Here is a 20,663-nt window from a genome sequence, read left to right as displayed (position 1 = left end):
GTGAAGGTGTTGCAACATGGGTTTCATACATGTCCCATTTTCTCCTGATAAATGGATGAGCGGGCGCTATTTGAAGTAATTGTTACTTAGGTTTCATTGATTTCTCATTCCATTCTAATCAGAAATGGGTGAGTGTATTTCTCAAGCACATTTCAAGACATTCAATTTAAGTCCCACGATTATGCAGTATGAGCTAAATAAAGGAAAAGGTAATCATGACAATAAAAAAAATGATAGAATGAAGAAAGAGGCACAGGAGGACCCCGAGATACTTCACACACATGATGTTCGTGCACCACAAAAGCCCATGTGAAGCGAGCTGGGATCGAACTAGGAACCCCATGCACCAAAAGTGAATACTCTATCTTTGAGTCACCACAGCCCTCAAAAACATTTAATATTATGAAAGTGGGCGTCATGGCATAATGGCGAATGATACTTGATTTTTTTGTTATTTCGGTTTCGTTCATTCTTTAATATCGGTATCCTACCTTAACTGTATATAAAACTACATGAGCTGACATAAATTATTGAGCACTTCCTGTAGGGCTACAATGTTAAATTTGGCATGATTGTGGCTTTCCGGAACTAACCCACAGACAAATTCCCAAAAGTGAGTATTTTTAATTTTTAGGGGTCTAAAGAGGGGATGAAGAATTTCCCCATGTTATTTAAATGGGCCTTTTTTGGATCTATAATCTCGTGTTTTAGGTACTTAGAATTAGAATAAAAACTTGAAATTCGGTATGCTTGCACGTTTTCGTTAGCGTTACCTAAATAAATCATCAGAAATGTAAAATTCCAAACGTAGAGTGGTTTTATGGGGAACTGAAACCACTCTACTTCTACACCCCAAAATGTTTAGGCACTTCCGGCAGGAGTAGAATGATGAAATTTGGCACGATTGTAGCCTTCCAGGAATAACAGACAGGAAAATTGCCAAAAGTGAATATTTTTCATTTTTTCTAGGGGGATGAAGAAATTCCCATGGACGTTTTGTTGGGATACAAAATCTTATCTTTTAGATAGTTGAAATACTAAAAGAAACGATAGAATTGTGGTTTTAAGAGGTTAGAGGCCTAGCAAAGACAGTATGTAGGTGCGAATTACCTGGATGGTCAAATTCAGAAAATATGAAGAGCAAGTTCATAAAATTCACTGTGGATGCAAAGGGCGAGGCCGTAGACCGAGCAGACACGGGGGTCTGGGGCCAAAGGCTGTCTCCTGATAAAGCTGGATTAGTAGGCTTATCAAAAGCGTTTAACTATATACAGGTTCTTAAAATCAGCACTATACCTAAATAAATCTCCTGAAAACCCAATAGGGTTGACATCTCAAAGTGAAAGGTCGTGAAACATTTGGTACACGATGAAAAAAGTTATCTTCAAAAACTTGACATTTACTACACAATATGCATGTATATACAATTAAAATGATGTCCTATCTTATTTTCCTCTATTTTCGTTTGGTGACGTACGCAAAGGGGGTTTCTGGGTTTTAACCCCACTTAAACAAGATATTATGAAAAATCAACATTTTCCGTCTTAAGCGCGTATTTACCATATTTTATACAAAAATCTTGAAATGGTATACGTTCAGAAGCTCTGAAATTCTGTGTACACTACTATTCATATTTAAATGTACAGGGTGTCTCAAAAGTCCCCTGACAAAGGGTAACTGTGTTATTATCAGAGTTACAACAAAATATAAGAGGGGAAACCGTCTCCAAATATGATGTTTTCAATCTAAAGTGTAGGATTTTTTTTTAAATCGGACGAGCCGTTTGGGCTGTACACTCTTCATACGCCCAACGTTAAATGAAAATGCAACGTTACTATTTACCTGGAGGTGCGTACATTTTGTAAGAATATAGTGAATGGGGGCATGTTTGAAATGGGGGCTGGCCATCGACACCTTAGCGTAAAAGACAAGCAACTTCATTCACTTATGTTGTGGGTCCAGGTAAATGGCAACATTGCATTTTCATTATAACACTGGGGTCATAAAGAGGGTATAGGCCAACGGCTCGTTAAATTAAAAAAATCCTTTACTTTAGATTGAAAAAAAATCATATTTGGAGACGGTTTCCTCTCTTACATTTTGTTGCAACTCTGATAATTAAATAGTTACCCTATGTCTGGGAACTTTTGAGACACCCTGTATATTTCGCTTTTCTTTCTGCTACCTACAGCATTTTATTTTCGTTTCGTTAGGTAAAAAGTAGATATTTGAGATATAAATCTACTGCCTGAAGAAGAGAAAAATAATTTGCGTTAGTGTTGTTATGTCATTATGTAGTTATTTGTTTGTATTTGAGATCGAGATTTCGATATGATAACTTAATGAGTGCATGTAATTTGTGCCAGTTTGTATAATTTGTTAGTTTGTTTTATGGCAGTAATGTTAGTTGACAAAGTAATAAACGAAGATGTGTGCAAGGAATAACATAATGTTGATATTATCCGAGCAGGATATTTGATTAAAATAATGGTGTATAATTTTGCTTAGCTGGGCTTTCAATTACAAATATTAGGAGCAACATAGCGCAGTATGTTTACAAGAAGTTCACATGAATCTTAAAATCACTTTAGATTTGTTGCTCTGGATCTGCAAATTTTCCATAGTGGACAACATGCGTATAACTACTAAATGAAATCGACAGTAGAAATTAAACAATTTTAAACAGGCTGAGTTCTACTCAAAATTTGGAACAGAAAGGAGAGCCAATGAAAACATTGTCTACTACAAAGTGAAATATATCTAATAAAGTAAGATCCCTTACCTGTTTTATACGGAAATCCATTAACTACTATAAAGCGAAAAATAAATGTAACGATATTTGACAGTTAAGTCGCCTTAAATAGATACACCGATTGTAATGATTTTTCATTCATGAGCGGATCCACTTAACTTAAGTTTTAGCACATTTTCGGCATGAGTGATGCGATATTTAACAATAATCGATAAGAAACAGTATTAGTATCCAATTTTCAGGGTAGCTGAGATAAATGGAGCCACTCACGATACCATTTAAGTTCAAATTCATTCTCCATCGGCATGGAGACTGAGAGATGTGGGTTGGGAAGCGAATGATGTATATATATAATGAGAAACGAGCAATACTGGTGTCCAATCCATACTTTGTGGGGTTACCAAGATAAGTAGTAAAACTCTTGATGCCATTTAAGTCCAAATTCATCTATTCATTAGTATGGAAGGTGAGTGTGGGAAAGGCTTGACACATAAAAGTAATCGAAAACGACCGATATTAGTGTCCAAATATATTTTCGGAGCCGTTGAGGTGAATGGTGACATTTCTGATGCCGTTTAAGTCAAAATTCGTTCTCTAAATTGACCCTAGGAGGAAAGAATTTCAAATATTTTTCGTAAACGAGCGAAGGATGGATATTTCTGCTTGTCTATTATAAAGCAAAATACTCATAACTTACGTGCTATTAAGTGAAATATCTATTATTAAGTGAAACATCTTATCTATTATAATAAGAAATATCTTATAAAGTGATAGATTTTATCTCTTATAAAATAAATTTCCTTATCTTTTATGAAATGAAAATTCTATATCTTATGAGAGATAGATTCTAGAAGTGAAACACCTTATCCCTTATCAATTGACACGATTATCTCTTATAAAGTGAAATATCTTATCTATTATAAAGTGAAATTCCTTATCTACTATAATGAGAAATATCATATAAAGTGATAACCGTTATCTCTTATCAAATAAATTTCCTTATCTTTTATGAAATGAAAGTCTTATCTCTTATAATTGATAGATTCTAGAAGTAATATACTTTATCTCTCACCAACAAGCATTATATCTTATAAACAGGAATCTATTATCTATTCTTGAATGTATGTCTTTATTCCAATAATGTCAAATTACTTATCAATGAAGTTGAATTGTTGAGAACGAAAACCGGTCATTTCCATTGAAGCTGTTTCAGAACGGAGAGAAACAAAACTACATTAATCAATATGCATCTGACATATACGGTTGCTTTCATTTTTGGATCATAGGAAAATGGCAGCTCTACAGTCCGGAAACGAAAACAACCCAATATGTCTGATAAATATTGAATAATTTAGTTTGCTGTCTTTCATCTAGAATTAGCTTTAATAGAGATAGTAGGTTTTCGAACTCAACGATTCAATTTGCAGTCAATTATAGTGATATTCTTTCACTATTACAAAGAAAACAATTCTTGTTTTGAAAAGTAAAATCTCTATTCCTTATATAATAAGACTATTCATGGCTTTGGATTGATTGTTTTAACAAAAGAGAGACTGACCAAAGCTTAAAACCCACTTTATTTTAAATTATACTTATAGAAGAAACTTTATTAAGAATAAGGAGGGGTCAGAACTTATAGAAAGAGTGGAGAAAACTTTATTAAGATCAATAAAGAAGAAGAATAGAAAAGGAACTAAAAAGATTAATGAAGAGGAAGAAGGGGTCATTTACAGGGTATGGTGTGCGGACTGCGATATGTCATATATAGGAGAGACAGGAAAGAGAATGAAAGAAAGGATAAAACAACATGAAGATGATGTTAGGAGGAAAAAAGATACCAATGCCATATACAAACATGTTAAGGAGACTAATCACGGAATTAATTGAGATAAGACGGAAGTATTGGAGACGGAGAAAAGAATGATAATAAGGAAGTGGAAAGAAGCGGATTGGATAATGAAGGTAGGAAGAGATAAACTGATGAACTGGACAGGGGGCTTACCAATTAATGAATTATGGCAAGGAAGTTTGAATAGCATAGAGAAAAAGAAAATAAAAAAAAAGACCCTTATAAGAACCAAAAATGAAGGAACGTGATTAATTGGAAAGTGAACACGAAGACTTATAGGATAAGCTGATGGCCTCAGTAAATAAGAAAAAAAATAAAAAAAAAAATAAAAATAAAAAAGTACAACAATGACTATATATATATATATATATATATATATGTGTGTGTGTGTGTGTGTGTGTGTGTGTCTTAAAAGAATTTAAACTTTTTTATAACAATGACTATATTTATGACGGTTAAAGAATTTAAAGTTTGTTATAACAACATTTATATATTTGTCTGTATTTTCATTAATTTCGATAGTGTCTGAAGAAGGATATGCTAGATATCCGAAACAATTACAAATTATAATTTAAAATAAAGTGAGTTTTAAGCTTTGGTCAGTGTCTCCTTATATAAATTTGTATGTATGGTTGCTTCTTTCTGTGCTTGTTCTCTGTACATTGTTAGTACTACCTAGTTCGCACTGCATATAGTTATGTTACTTTAATTAAAATGCGTTTCGAGAGAAAGAAAAGGGATTGAAAGCGTATGCGTAGAAGTCCCTCAACTTAGGGAGATGAAACTTAGCAGAAAAACAATCCATTAAAAATAACTGCAAATATATCCGAACATTTAAAAAAAAATCGTTTCGAGAAATGGGAAGAAACCTAGTTTCAACAATATTTTAATTTCCCATTTTGTATTCATAACATGTCAAAAATCACGAAACGATAACTACAATATTTAAAATGAATTTTGAAACATTGCACTTTGGTTAACCTGTGATTTTTATCATATCACTTTGATCGAAATACGTATTCTAAATGGAGGGAAAATGGGTCTAAACTTATCTTTCAAATATTACACTTTATACTTTTTCTTCCCGTGTGTACAATGAATATTTTACCAGCTTTTTCAATAAAAAGAGACGAAATTAGTTAGTCTACAATATTTTGAGCCTTTGGCTAGCGATGGCGGATGGCGCTATTGTCCTAAATTTCAGGGTAAGTACAAAAGCAGCAGAATAGATAACGCCCTTTGGCAGCTGACAGTTGAAGCTAATAGAGGTGGAGAAAATGTTGGAAATCTTCTAATCAGATGTAAGTTATTGAGCCGTGAAGATAATGACATTTTCTCCAAAACGATAACGATAAAGGCGCAATGCTGAACAGGCTTGAAAATAAAGTGCAATTTATGGACAAGATACGTTATCAGAAGTAACAGCTGAAAGATGGTGCAGTCGCTTACTTCTGAAACATTCGATGTCCAAGATGCTCCTCAAAGTAGATAATCAATCACAACAAAAGTGGATAATATTCTGGGAACAGGTCAAAACTCCCACAGCCAAAACCCCCACACTCAAGAAATGTCAAAACGCCCACACAAACGGTCATAACCCCCACACAAATGGACAAATCTCCCAAATACACGAACGGTCATAGCCCCCACAGCCGAAACTCCCACACTCAAGAAATGTCAAAACGCCCACACAATCGGTCATAACTACCACACAAACGGACAAATCTTCCAACTGCACGAACGGTCATAACTCCTACAGCCAAAACCCCCACACTGGTAATCGGTCATAACCTCCAACGATCATAACTCCCACACAAATGGACAAAACTGCCACACATAGCAACGGTCACAATCCCCACATAAATGGACAAAACACCCACACAAATGGACAAAACTCCCACATGCAGAACTTGTCACAACTGCCACACAAACGGACAAAATCCCCACACAATCGGACAAATCTCCCACACTCTGAAATGATCCTGGTTGCATGTCTTGCCCTTGTACTTTTTAATAACATTTTTATTCCACTTAAACTGATGTTGCAACTATTCTTCTTGCACTGTTTTCTAATGACAGAAACACTAAAGTGGGCGCCATAAAGAGCCGCAACAAAGACGTGCAATCACGATCATTTCAGAGTGTGGGGGATTTGTCCGATTTTGTGGGGGTTTTGTCCATTTGTGTGGCAGTTGTGACAATTTCTGCATGTGGGAGTTTTGACCATTTGTGTGGGAGTTTTGTCCATATGTGGGGATTATGACCATTGCTATGTGTGGCTGTTTTGTCCATTTGTGTGGGAGTTATGACCGATTGTGTGGGCGTTTTGACATTTCTTGAGTATGGAAGTTTTGGCTGTGGGGGTTTTGACCGTTCGTGCGTTTGGGAGATTTGTCCATTTGTGTGGGAGTTATGACCGATCGTGTGGGCGTTTTGACATTTCTTGAGTGTGGGGGTTTTGGCTGTGGAGGTTTTGACCTAGACCCGATATTCTGACAAAAATTGAACGAAATCTTCATATGACTCATTATATCGCCAATAAACTAAACATCCATCACCAGACAGTGCTAAATTATTAAATTATTTGGAGAAAGCTGGCTACAAAAACAAGCTCGATGCTTTAGTATCACATGATCTAACATAAAAGCATTCACTCGATTGAATTTCTATCTGCAAATCTCTATTCAAACGTAACGAACTCAAACCATTTCTGAAGCAGTTGGTCGTGAGTGGTAAAAAGTGGATAACATACAACAAATATATATGGAAAAGTTCATATTCAAAGCGAGCAGATCAACAGTGTGTGGCAAAGCCCACGTCGACATTCAGAATGCTCATGTTGTGAGTTTAATTGGATTGTAAAGTCATTGTGCATCATGAGATATTGCCACTCGGCAGAAGGATAGACACAAATTTGTGTTATCCGCAATTAGCACGAATGCAGCTAGGATTTGAAAAGAAACGGACGGAACTAGTCAATAGAAGTGGTCGAATACGCTCGACAGCATACGTCTTTAATGACCTGTCATAAATTGAGAGCCCGAACCTGACACCATCAGACTATCATTTGTTTCAGTCTCTGCAGAACTTACTGAATGATGTTAATTTGGTTTTAAAAGAGGTTTACGTAAATCATCTATCACGATTGTTTTGAGCAGCAACCACGGTAGTTTTATCGCGACGAGATCCTGGTGTTACTGGAAAAATTACAGATCATCAAATAAAATGGTGCATGCGTGGTTTTATAACGTCATCTTTTTAATCACAAAAGTTTGAGTTCCATACTTTTAGACAGCCTAACATTATTGGTATTCAGAGAATATTTCACAATTCGGACATTTTCAGCACCTAATATGACGCAAATTTAAATTAATGCAAGTGTAATGGGCGGGAAAGATAGTTAATTAATTGATTTCAATTTAATGTCCCTTTCCAGCACTAGTCCATATGAAATGGAACTTGTTTTAAAGTGAGATTCACACATCTATTCGTGTTTGTATCTGAAAGTTATTTGGCCCAGAAATGCGACGGGCTTGAGTAGTTTCCATGATGAATGCAAACACAGTGCATAGAGCTGTAGTTGGGAAGCCGACGAGAGAAACTTTCAGAAAACTGAGATATAGATGGATAGATCTTCGGATATGAATAAGCAATGATTTCAGGATTTGATTTGATTTTTTAAGTAGCGTTCCTTTCAGCAACGAGACTATATGAAGCGTGGACCTAAAGATTAACGTGAAATCCGAACTACATGAGCTCCTGCGGGGAATCGAACCCAGGTTTTCCATGTCAAAGACTAATACGCTAACTGCTTAGCCACGAAGAAGCTCAGTAGTCTCTCTGACGTTGCCGTTTGAATTCTCCCGTTTCTAACAAACCACAAGAAGAAAAAAGAGGGAGCAGACAGCAAACCTGACATAGATAGAAACCAGCGCTGACAGGAAAACAAGAACATGGTTGACTACAGATACACAAGTCGTGATTTCATGACTACTCGTACACTGCCAACACTGATTTTACTTCATTTCCCTACATCGTGATTTCCCCTCATTTGCTGTACCAGATAGCCTTGTCTTTTCTTTGTTCGTAGGTGTGTGTTCTCCTACGTCATAGAACGGCCATTTGGTAACTTAGAACAGAACAGAATCAACGGCAACCTATTGCTTCTGTAGCAATGAACCTTTTGGCTCTAAAGACATTAATTTATAATGCTATGTGTGTCACTGTTAAAAGATATTTAACGATAGATACAAGCTTCTGTTAAAAAGTGCATTGTTTTTTAAATTTTTACAATACATAAATAAGTAATTTATTCCACAGAATAAAAACCGGTAATTTCTACTGGCAACAATGTTACTTTTTATTAAGAATAACATTCATTTCAATCGATTTTTTCGAAAAATTACACATGATAATCTACCATAAATATGTCATTATGTTTGGCTTAATGCGATTTATCGGTTAACATATGTTTTATATCTATATGAGTCGAAAGAAAATCAGGGGCGCGGTGGCTCAGTGGTAGGGCGTTCACCTCCAGTGCTTGGGGTCCCTGGTTTGATCCCAGCTCGCGCCGTGTGGACTTTGTGGTGGACAAACACCGTGCTTGTGGGTTTTCTCGGGGTTCTCCCGTTTCCTCCCACTTTCTTCATTCCACCATTTCACTCATCTTTCATCATCACCGTCTCCTTTCGCCTAACTGGCATAACCGTAGGACGTACAACTTAAAGATTTCATTTCATTTTCTAAAAAATAAAAAAAGTCATAAATTCTAAGTCTTACCAAGAAATAATAGAACTAGATATGCAATACTTTTAGGTCGCATTTATCGAACTTTTCTATGATGTCATACCAAATTTTGTATTAATATAGACTTTTATTCTATTGTTACAGGTCTAGAAACATAAGAGTGAGCAAAATTGTGACCAAATGGAGAAATTAAAGGCGTAAGCTGTTATTGAATATCTATACAAGAAAGGTTTTAAGCCGCAGGATATCCACGCTTGATATAGTTGCTACTTTATGCCCCTCCCATGGTCAGTAAAGAAATGGCCTGCCTAATTTCAGAGGGTCCGTGGAAGCACTAACAGGCCCGTATCCACGGGGGGCTAGAGGTCACCCCCATAAATTTTCACGGTAGACTTGCAAACGAACTATAATATAGTTGGGTCGGGCCCCTCAACTTTTACCGGCCCCCTACATTTGTGGGCTGGCTACGGGCCTCAGAGCTAACTCAGCAGAATATTGATTAAGTACATGAAATCACCATGAATGATCAATGAATGACAATCAAGCAGATTGCTGAGTTAGTGAACATAACCATTGCAGTGTGGACTGAATTATCACCAAGCATCTGGAAATAAGCAAGGTGTCCGCGAAAACTTTTGACACCTGATCAAAACCCACCAGAAGCAATATTTCAAGGGACAATCTTCATCTCTTTCGGGCAAATTCAGATGCCTTTCACACTCACTTCTTAACAATAGATCAGACCTAAGCCAACCATTACCAACCAGAGTTCAAAGTTCTAAGCAGCGGAAACATCTCACTTTCCTTCCTCCGAAGAAGGCCAAGTCAGTGCCCTTGCTGGAAAAGTAATGGCTACAGTTTTCTGGGATTCGGAAGGAATAGTAATGATGGATTATCTTCCAAAGGGGCGAACAATGACAGCAGAGTACTATGTAGGTCTTCCATACAGCTGCGTGATAATATTCGTCAGAAGCGTCGTGGGTAACTGACAACATGTGTGTTTCTTCATCAAGACAATGCCTCTAGTCACAAGTCAGTCATCACAATGGCAGCAATTCACGATTGCTGATACCGATTAGTTTTTCACCCACCTTATTTGCCTGGTTTGGCACCTTTCGACTTTTATCCTTTTCCAATGCTCAAAAAGAAGTTGGAAGGTACTCAGTTTGATAGTAATGATGACGTCATGCATGCTCCAGATGATATTTTACATACCTTCGACCACCCAATTTTACAAGCGTCATTAATGCACTAGAACATTGATGGGCAAATTATTTTGACATGTCAGGGGACTACGTTGAAAAGTAACGTCGTCCATAAACTCTTTGCTACTCTGTTCGTATGTAGGCTTAGAACATTTATAACAACTCTCGTATACAAGGGCGCCCATTAGGGGGGAAATGTGGGGCGCTCGCCCACCCAGAAAAAATTGTACTTCGGAATATTGAGAACTCAATAGAATTTTTAGAATAGTTACAGCAAAATTTGAAACTATATTTGAAATGTCACTTATACTTGCCTCCCTTGGAAACCACAGCATGGGCGCCCTTGCTGGTATAATATTAGCTTTAAGCAAATTAAAAATTTAGGAGTTTATCATAGTTTTGTCCGTAACCATACTTCGTAATGCCATTTTGCTAGTGTTCTAATGAAAACCTTGGTAAGCTAAAACTTATTAAGTTCTATAAGTCTCATTAAGTTCAGTAGTCCCATTAAGTCTAACGTAAGATGTTTATATGGTATTGATTTTTCTAATATTAACTAAATAATTTTCCCTTATAATTTAATGCCTTTTAATTTGCCGATAGTGGTCTCTAGTGAACAGCCTAACTTTCCTTTACCATTAGATTATTAGCATCAAAGTAGAAATCTTATTTGTATTGGTGATGAAGTCTGTGAAACAGAACTCGACGAAGTGTGAATCCAAATGAACGAACAAATGTTTCCTTGTTTGTTGCTTACTACAAAAGCTTCGAACTCAAAATCCACTTTGCACACGAAGCTACGAAAGTCGCTTGTATATTGCTTTCAATTTGTGACCCAAGAGAAAACACGAACTTGTCGAAAATCGATATCGGCTCAATTTAATAACAAGATAAGTGCTACGGTTATTAACTGTGAATGCTCCGTGGGGAATTGCTGGAACAGTGTAGTGGATGATAATATTACACCAATTGCTTAGCTATTTCCTTCACTTCAACACAGTAGGTGTTAGAGGAAAATCGGTTACTGTCACCAACAAAATGGCTGTAAGAAGCGTGTGAATATAGTTATATTGTAATGAGGTACCCATTATCTTGTCAAAGCAACAACTAATGGTTATTATTACTCTCCAAGATGAGAAACAAAGAGCGATAAGCAAAGTATATGCTGTCATAACGGAATTATAAATGAGAGCAGAATGCTAACAATCGGGGTGTTAGCCATTATCTTGGTAAAACACGTTATAATTTCTGTGTAAAAAAAATATATAATTGAGCAAATCTTTATTATTGCAGAAATTTGTTAGCAATTTCTAAAAATGTCCAAACTTACAGGTACAAACTTGTTATAAAAAAGATTACTTTTTACTCCTCTTGAGGGTCAGAGTGTCTCAGTGGTAGAACTCTTAACTTTCGTGCGGGTGTCAAGAGGTTCAATTGTCAACCAAGGAAGTTTGAGTTCGACAACATCGTGTATTTGGGTTTTCTCGGGGGTACTCTCGTTTCCTCCTACATTCCTATTCCACAAATTCCTCCCTCGTCATTCATTTTCCTTAATCACCGTCTTCCTTAGCCTCAATGGCATAATCGTGGGACGTTAAACTGAAAGATTTCATTTAAGATTTTTCCTTTTCTTAAACAAGATTGTGGTTTTATGGCTAGTGTACATACGAGGCGCATCCAGAAAGTAAGTTTCTCACGCGTCCCATTGCTAAGAAACCGTATGTTGCGCAAAGCGACTGCGTGTACGTGAGAGAGTAAGGTCCTAACATGGCACATGCGCCAGCAGAACTTCCCTAGTGCTCTCAGTAGCGTCGTGGCAGTGGTTAAAAATGGACGTTCCTATTCCAGCTCCCGCCGTGTGTGAAGTGTGAGCAGTGATAAAGTTTTTGAATGCACAGGGCATAGCACCAATCGAAATCCATCGTTAGCTGTGCCAGGTCCATGGGCCTAACGGCATGAGCAAGCAGTTCCTGCAGATTTTCCGCTCCTTATTGCCTGTTGATCAAGAAGTTTTGTTTTGAAGCAACTGGCCATAGAGCAAAAAGCAAGGCGCACAGGGTCAGCATTGACATTTTTGCAACGATACAGCTAACGATGGATTTCAATCGGTGCTATGCCCTGTGCATTCAGAAACTTTATCACTGCTCGCACTTCACGTGTGGCGGGAACTGGAATAGGATCGCCAATCTTCAATCACTGCCACGACGCTACTGAGAGAATTCGGGAAGTTCTGCTGGTGCAAGCGCCATGTTAGGACCTTACTCTCTCACGTACACGCAATCGCTTCGCGCAACATACGGTTTCCTAGCTATGGGACGCGTGGAAAACTTACTTTCTGGATGCGCCTCGTATTTTCGATGCAGGAGACATGAATTCGATTTGCAGTGTAGGCTCAGGTTTGGATTCCACCACAAACTGCAAATAAATGGTTAATATAATGTCGCACGTTCAACTTTAGATCTATCAACTACCCTTCTTCCTCCTCCTCTTCTTACAAATCTGTAGTATCTACTGCAATAATCAGTTATGATAAGTTGGTACGAGTGTCATTTGAAAATTGTATCTTTCATGTTTAGAATACAGTGTTTTTCATGTTTATCCAATGTTATATTTGTACATAGAACGTCGGGGCGAACAAAGGATGAACAAACAAAATTCAAATATCATTGTTTCGATGACTTGGCAATCCGTTGAAACCTTGAGATCTAATTTTTTCTACGATCAAAGGACTCTCTTTTACTCTCACCCATACTGGGAGAGTGAAGAAAAATAAAGGAAGGTCTAGAGGGAGGTGCTTTGGAACAATTCAATCTGACGATCAGCAAAAGCACGACAAAAATTATGACGTACGTCAGGAAAGAAACAACAAGAGAAATGAACCTCAAACTAGATAATCTATTGTTGAATTCGGTTACTTACCGTAAAATTGCCTGTTAAGGCAGAATCTGACGATCAGCAAAAGCACGACAAAATTATGACGTACGTCAGGAAAGAAACAACAAGAGAAATGAACCTCAAACTAGATAATCTATTGTTGAATTCGGTTACTTACCGTAAAATTACCTGTTAAGACAGAATGTAGAGCAATTGGTACCGATTGGATTCGATTTTCTCCCACAACCAAGGACGCCAATCCCTGGGGGGGGGGGCCAAAGCTCATGTGGGCCCCCTTAGTGTATTTATAAATATACAATATTTGGGATAATTTGAATGCAATTTGTCTTAATATCCTCATATATATATACCTTCTGCGTCTGAGTGGGCCCCCAAATTTACAGAGAAATCGGCACCCTTGCCCACAACCTCTTATTATAAAAGTTTCCATTCTATAACAACGTAACTGAGAATCGCTAAGATCAATACAAAATCTACTAAGTTGTTTGGAAAACCCAGGAACACAAGGGAAGGGTTTTCATAAAGCTTCAGGCAAGTTGAGTGCAGGTGAGGTAGAATTCTCAGTTCTACGGGCAAGCAAAGAGTGATCAGGGTCCCACAAAGCTCCAGGTAAGTTAGGCGTGAGAGAAAACCACAAACCTTCACGCAGTCTACAGTGGTTAGAAATATCTCTAAGCTCCACGTAAGCTGAGAGAACGATTAAGTTCCAGGCAAGCTGAGTGAGCAGCAAACCTCAAAGCTCCAAACAAGTTAGGAGCCTTGGACTATGTTATGACGTCTCAAAGCTCCAGGAAAGCTAAGAGAGGAGAATTGACCAACCGGAACTGATGCCGACCGCGGTGATACATGGAGTTTTATATGCTCTTCTCTCTACCGGTAGCGCAGGTGTTCCTCTTGTGTCACCTGACTTGGCCATGACGATGGAGTTTTATATCCTCTTCTGAGTAGCTGTTGCACTGGTGTTCCTCTTGTGTCACCTGACTTGACCATGACGATGGAGTTTTATATCCTCTTCTGAGTAGCTGTTGCACTGGTGTTCCTCTTGTGTCACCTGACTTTACTATGACGATGATATCTGTCGTCTGCTTTATGTAATAACTTGTAGTAGAAGAGTACGTGGTTTTCTTTATAAATAAAAAGCACAAGTTGACGCTTACAAATATAAAGTTACGTGCAGGATGTTGCGTTACGGATTCAAAGAACGAGATATAACAAGTGCAAAAAATGAAAATCAATAATAGCTTACGCGAAAAAGGTTTTTCAAGAGAAACGGAAGCTTCTCATCTGAAGCATCAACATACGATTGAAGAAAAGTCTAATGGAAGCATATATGTGGGATGTGGCTTTGCATGGATGTACGAAGAGAAGGAAGAAGAGATTAGGGGAAGAGAAAAAAAAAACAGAGAATGAAACTATTCGAAATATTATGGTATAGAAGGGTGTTAAGACTGAATAGGTGAAAGAGATGTCAAGTGAATGGGTCTTGAAATGGTAGAAGATATAAAGAAGTATATTGCAGAATATTTCGAAGAGTAGGATCAGTAGACACATGGTGACAGATGAAGAAATACCGTTATTAACTATGCAGGAAATAGCGGAAGGAAAGAAATCCTAGCAGAAGACCGCGCTTGAAATATGTGGACCAAATAATACAAGATAAAAGGACCATATAATACAAAAATTAGGTACAGATAAAAGTGTTGCCCAGGATAGGGAAGAGTGGGTACCTGCTTCAAACCAATCGAAAAGTTGATGACTTAAGAAGAAAAAAGATAAGTTTACGACAAACTCATCGAGCTTCCTCGTGGCTAATCGGTTAGCGTATGAGCCTGTTGTGTGGAAAACGCGGGCTCTATTCCCGGTGGGAGCTCATGTAGTTCGGATTCCACGTTTAAGCTGTAAATCCACGTCTTTTGTAGCCTCGCTGCTGAAAGGGATGTTAAACTGAAATCAAAAACGACAAACCCATCATTTAAGAATGATAATTCGACTCATGCTCAAAGCAATAATGATAATAAATTGTATTGTATGTTGTGGACTTTTCAAATTTCGGTATATTTTCGCGACTAAGTGTGCTTTCTGTGCGTGTACCGTGATTTCAATTCTCTCAGGGCTCACTCGCTTCAGTTGCTAACCCGAATAGGGGTTGGGATTCCACGTTAAACTGTAGAACCCGTTTCATATACTCATGAAACACATTTGGAGGCTCCATATAGGATTGTGATCAGCGTGGCTGGATACCGGCAACTGTAAAAACAAACTAAAAAATACGTTGACCCAACATAATTTAAAATATATGTTTGCCAAGCAAGAATTAGCCATAATTTAGCCAACACTTTTGATCTCACATTTTCAATGAATTTTAGCTCTTTTGTAGGGATTGTGTTAATATCAAGTTAGTTGGTAAACGTTCTGCAATGTGACCAATTACAACATTAGCTCAACGTTCGATACTCTACAATTTTCCGATACAGTGAAACCTATCTCTGTTGGCCATCATCGGTTCCATTGCAAAGTGGCCAATTACAACGTAAGCACAACGTTGGATAATCTACCACTTTCCAATATATTGGCCATCATTGGTTCCATTTTATGTGCAAATTAGATGCAGTGTAAGCCTTATATTTGTCCAGGACACTAAGACTCTCATTAGAAACTCTAATGATAAGGTTACTACCTACAGGGTTTCCCTTGGAATTTAGTGAGAAATACCTGCCACGGGACAACATTTATGTATCCAATTGTTGTCCTATGATTATTCCGCAAATCTCGAACAAGTCTCCTGCACGAATCGCGAAACAAGTCTCACTTCCGGGACATACACATATCTCAATTCACACACAGTGTCCTCTGGAGAAATGGGACGTCACGTAGATATTCTTTTGATGTTCAAAGGTCTTCTTGGTGCTATGTGTGTCATTGAATGAAGATATGTTAATGTGTAAGTAACGAATATTGTATTGTTGCACATAACACCTACAGAAATTGCATCCATCTTTCTTTGTTGACTTCTTCGAATTTACATACAGAAAAAAATAAAAAACAAAAACATATAATGGGAAAATACGATCGGGTTTAATCAACATGATAGAATGTTGTGGTATATCATCTTACTTAGCGGGTAATGGACAAAATGTGCAAAAATAAGACATATAGCATTGAGTTTAACAAAATGATAGAGATAAATGTACATCCTCATACTTAGTTGTAAAAATTGAAAAAAAAAAAAAGAATTGTAAACATAAAAATTTGTGTTGTATGATAACCAAGCCACTTACTAAATTATAAATAATACTTAAGTATACACTAATTAAACTTTTTATTACGATATTAGCTGGATGAAAGTGCATAATATGGTTCATGAGAAATAGCCTAAAATTCATGACTGAACTTTAAATTTTGATTAACTATGATACAGTTGATAGAATTTTAATTTTGATTAACTATAATATTGTGGAAATAACTTTGACATTTATTAAATATAATACAGTGAAAGAACTGTAACTTTTGATTACCTACAATGCTGTGGAAAGAACTTTAACATTTGATTAACTATAATACTGAGGAAAGATCATATATATATATATATATATATATATATATGTTTATATGAATAGATAAATACACCGAGGTGAACAAACTTATGTTCTGGGAGTAAATTGATATGCGTATTTCTCAGAAAAGTAAAACAAAAAAATGACGCTAATAAGTATGGTATTCTGTGCTAATCTGATGTACTAATAGTTCTTGTTTTCCACTAATAGAATTGCCTATAGTATGGTATTTCATTCCATTTATTTTGCACAAAAAACACAAATATAAAACCACTCCAAAATTAGCTTACAAATACGAGGAAATTCTCATGCAAACATTACAGTCGTCAAATCATAAATAATAATAATAATAATAATAATAATAATAATAATAATAATAATAATAATAATAATAATAATAATAATAATACACTAACGGAGACTGATAAACAGAAATAAATAACAGAATAACATATATCAAATAGAAACCTGATAAACGGGCTATTACACATTATACATAAATAACATTCACATGAACTCACCCTAAAGTATCTTTCATTACATTCTCTCTTAAAGAATCATCTAAATATTCTTTGGTAGAACAGTAACAGTTTACAACTAATAAGTTGAATAACTTCTTACTAAAGAACAATTATATTTATAATGTTTCTCAAATACATAAGAAGGTTATTTTACAACCAAACACAGTTCACATATACAGGGTGTCTCAAAAGTCCCCTGACACAGGTTAACTCTGTTATTATCAGTTACAACAAAATGTAAGAGGGGAAACCGTCTCCAAATCTGATGTTTCAAATCTAAAATGAAGATTTTTTTCTTTTGAATCGGACAAGCCGTTTGGGTTGTACATTCTTTATGCACCCAGTGTTAAATAAAAATACAAGTTGCCATTTACGATGAGGTGGATAAATTTTGAAAGCATGTTGAATGGGGGCATGTTTGAAATGGGGGCTGGCCATCGACACCTTAGTGCAAAAGACAGTAACTTCATTAACTTACGTCATGTGTTCAGGTAAATGAAAAAGTTGCCTTTTCATTTAACATTGGATGCATAAAGAGTGTACAGTTCGAACGGCTCGTCCGATTTAAAAATTTCCTTCACTTTAGATTCAAAATATAATATTTGAGGACTGTTTTCCCTATTACATTTTGTTGTAACTTTGATAATAACAGAGTTACTCGATGTCAGGAGACTTTTGAGACACCCTGTATAATTTTGCTTATATTAGCGCATCTTTATGTACATAACAAATATGCGATTTTGTGTCTTGTAACCATAAACTTTAGTACTAAAAGTAAGAAATGTTCTTATTTTTCACAGTAAAAATTACAGATTTATAAACCGGGAAGTATTAAAATTTTTGTTCCAATGAAAACTCTCTTATATATCGAAATTGTACATACCCCCCCCCCCCCCCAATCTTTTGTTGTAATCGAAAGAGTCAATTTTCTACCATTCCCCTATTCCAAAGCTAATTAGCTACAGAAAAAAAAATACTCTATTATGTAGCTGATTTTATCGAGTGTTGTTTGACTTCTAACAGTAACACAATACTTTCAACAATAACATATATGTTCCTAAAATAGCATACACGTTTCTAACAGTGACACATAATACATAATCCTAATAAAAACGCACACATTACTTGTAAATCTAGTAATGAAGAGCGTTAAATGATAATTAAATGGTTGTCTTTTTTTCACAATTTTATAAAGAGCAGTCTTTATTTTGTATATGTCATCATAAACGCTAATTGTAATCTAATTAAACATCATTATATAATATATCTCTTTCTTTTCTCTTCTTTCCTACGTACCATACCTCGTCTTTGATGTTTCATCTCTGTTGTAATACCTCAATTGTGAGTCCTTTTGAAAATTTCACTCTCGAGTAGAAATTATAACTCACCTTGGAGGCAATTAAAAATGAACCAACAAATATGAGCTTAAAACAGCAAAGAAATCTAACCCTTTGGTAATTTTTTCTCTATTCATTGGAAAGAAAGACAAAAAAATCATGGAATTAGTAAACGAAACAAGATAATGAAAATAATAGGTTACACTTTGAAAGTGTTGTGAGAAATGACTTGTTAGAGTATGTGGTAGTCATGCAATGGAAATTAATATTTGCTTAGCAATGAAAAGAATCAAAGTTCTTCAAATGAGAAACTCAAAAATAAACTCACTTGATTTTAATCTAAATGTTAATGGTCATGTAAAGGTACGTTTACACGCGATGCTATCATATATTCAAAAAGGGGAAACTTTGTTATGTTAATCTCTGTTTGCTTTCTGAAGAATTATGTAAAGAAATCTTGATTCTAGAGTTTGTTTAAATTATTACAACGTGAAACTGTATAACATAGGCATATGCATGTTTTCAGGTTCTTTAAAAGAAAGAAATGGTATAGTGTGATTCAAAGCAAAAAACACACAGAAGATAAAAATTGTCATGTAAATTGTCTCTATCCTATTTATGGCTGAAGAAAGGACAATACTCTAAGATCAAAGTCAAGAAAAGATACAGATTTGGATTACGATGTCACGATTTGGAACATTATGAGACAAAATCTGTTAATACAAAGAAAAGAGTAATTCTCAAGGAATGTATTTATGTAGATGGAGAACATGTGACTTATCTCTGAGCAGAGAAACAGCGTTAATAGATGTCGTACATTGCTATGAAATACAAATACAAAGCTAATTTGAAGTGACTAATTAGCACATGTAAGTGAATGTTATTCGTACTTGTAGTTTTTTTTTGACGTAAGTCTACAGACGCATTATTTATGGGATATAAGTTTGCAGGCATATTATTTATGTAATATAAGTTTTATTGGATAAAATGAATTACACTAGTTAACAAAGGTTTTGTTACATAAAAGGAAATACCTGTTCTTAAAGGAACTTTTTGCGCTGAATTCGAATATGCACTCGGTTTTTCTCCATCACGTACGATTTTCCCGTAACAGAGGGATTTTCGGGAAAATCCCTCAAAAATTTCCCTTTTCGTTTATTTTACATCCCAAGATCTTGTCCCCTTGCATATACTAACATAGAAATTATACCTAAGTATACTTTGATTCATATTTAACAAACCCTCCAAGTTTCGTAATAATCGCTTTATTCTTTCTAGAGAAATAAATATGTTTGTATGTATACTGTGAAAAATGAAATCTTTGAGTTTTACGTCCCACGGTTATGCCGGTTGGGCTAAAGGAGACGGTGATGATGAGAGATGAGTGAAATGGTGGAATGAAGAAAGTGGGAGGAAACGGAAGAACCCCGAGAAAACCCACGAGCACGGTGTTTGTCCACCACAAAGTTCACTTGGCGGGGGCTGGGATCGAACCCGGGACCCCAAGCACCAGAGGTGAACGCTTTACCACTGAGCCACCGCGCCCACCATGTATACTGTGTGTACTGTTTATTGCACCTTATAGTAATGCTTTCAGATCTCTCAAGTTGAGGTAAAACGTTTTGCTTTATTACCACAAACACATATATAAAATATAATACAATATAATTTACAAGTGTGACAATTTACAATAAACAATAATACAAATGTACCAAAAGGTCATGAAAAGACAATCAAAACTATCACAATATATGAAACTTCCATTGGGTTACAAAAACGTACACTACTTCCTTCTTTTGTA

Source organism: Thermobia domestica, chromosome 9 (assembly GCF_964235325.1).
Source record: "Thermobia domestica chromosome 9, izTheDome1.hap1.1, whole genome shotgun sequence".
In the NCBI taxonomy this organism is placed as follows: domain Eukaryota; kingdom Metazoa; phylum Arthropoda; class Insecta; order Zygentoma; family Lepismatidae; genus Thermobia; species Thermobia domestica.
This window is presented reverse-complemented; position numbering follows the sequence as displayed.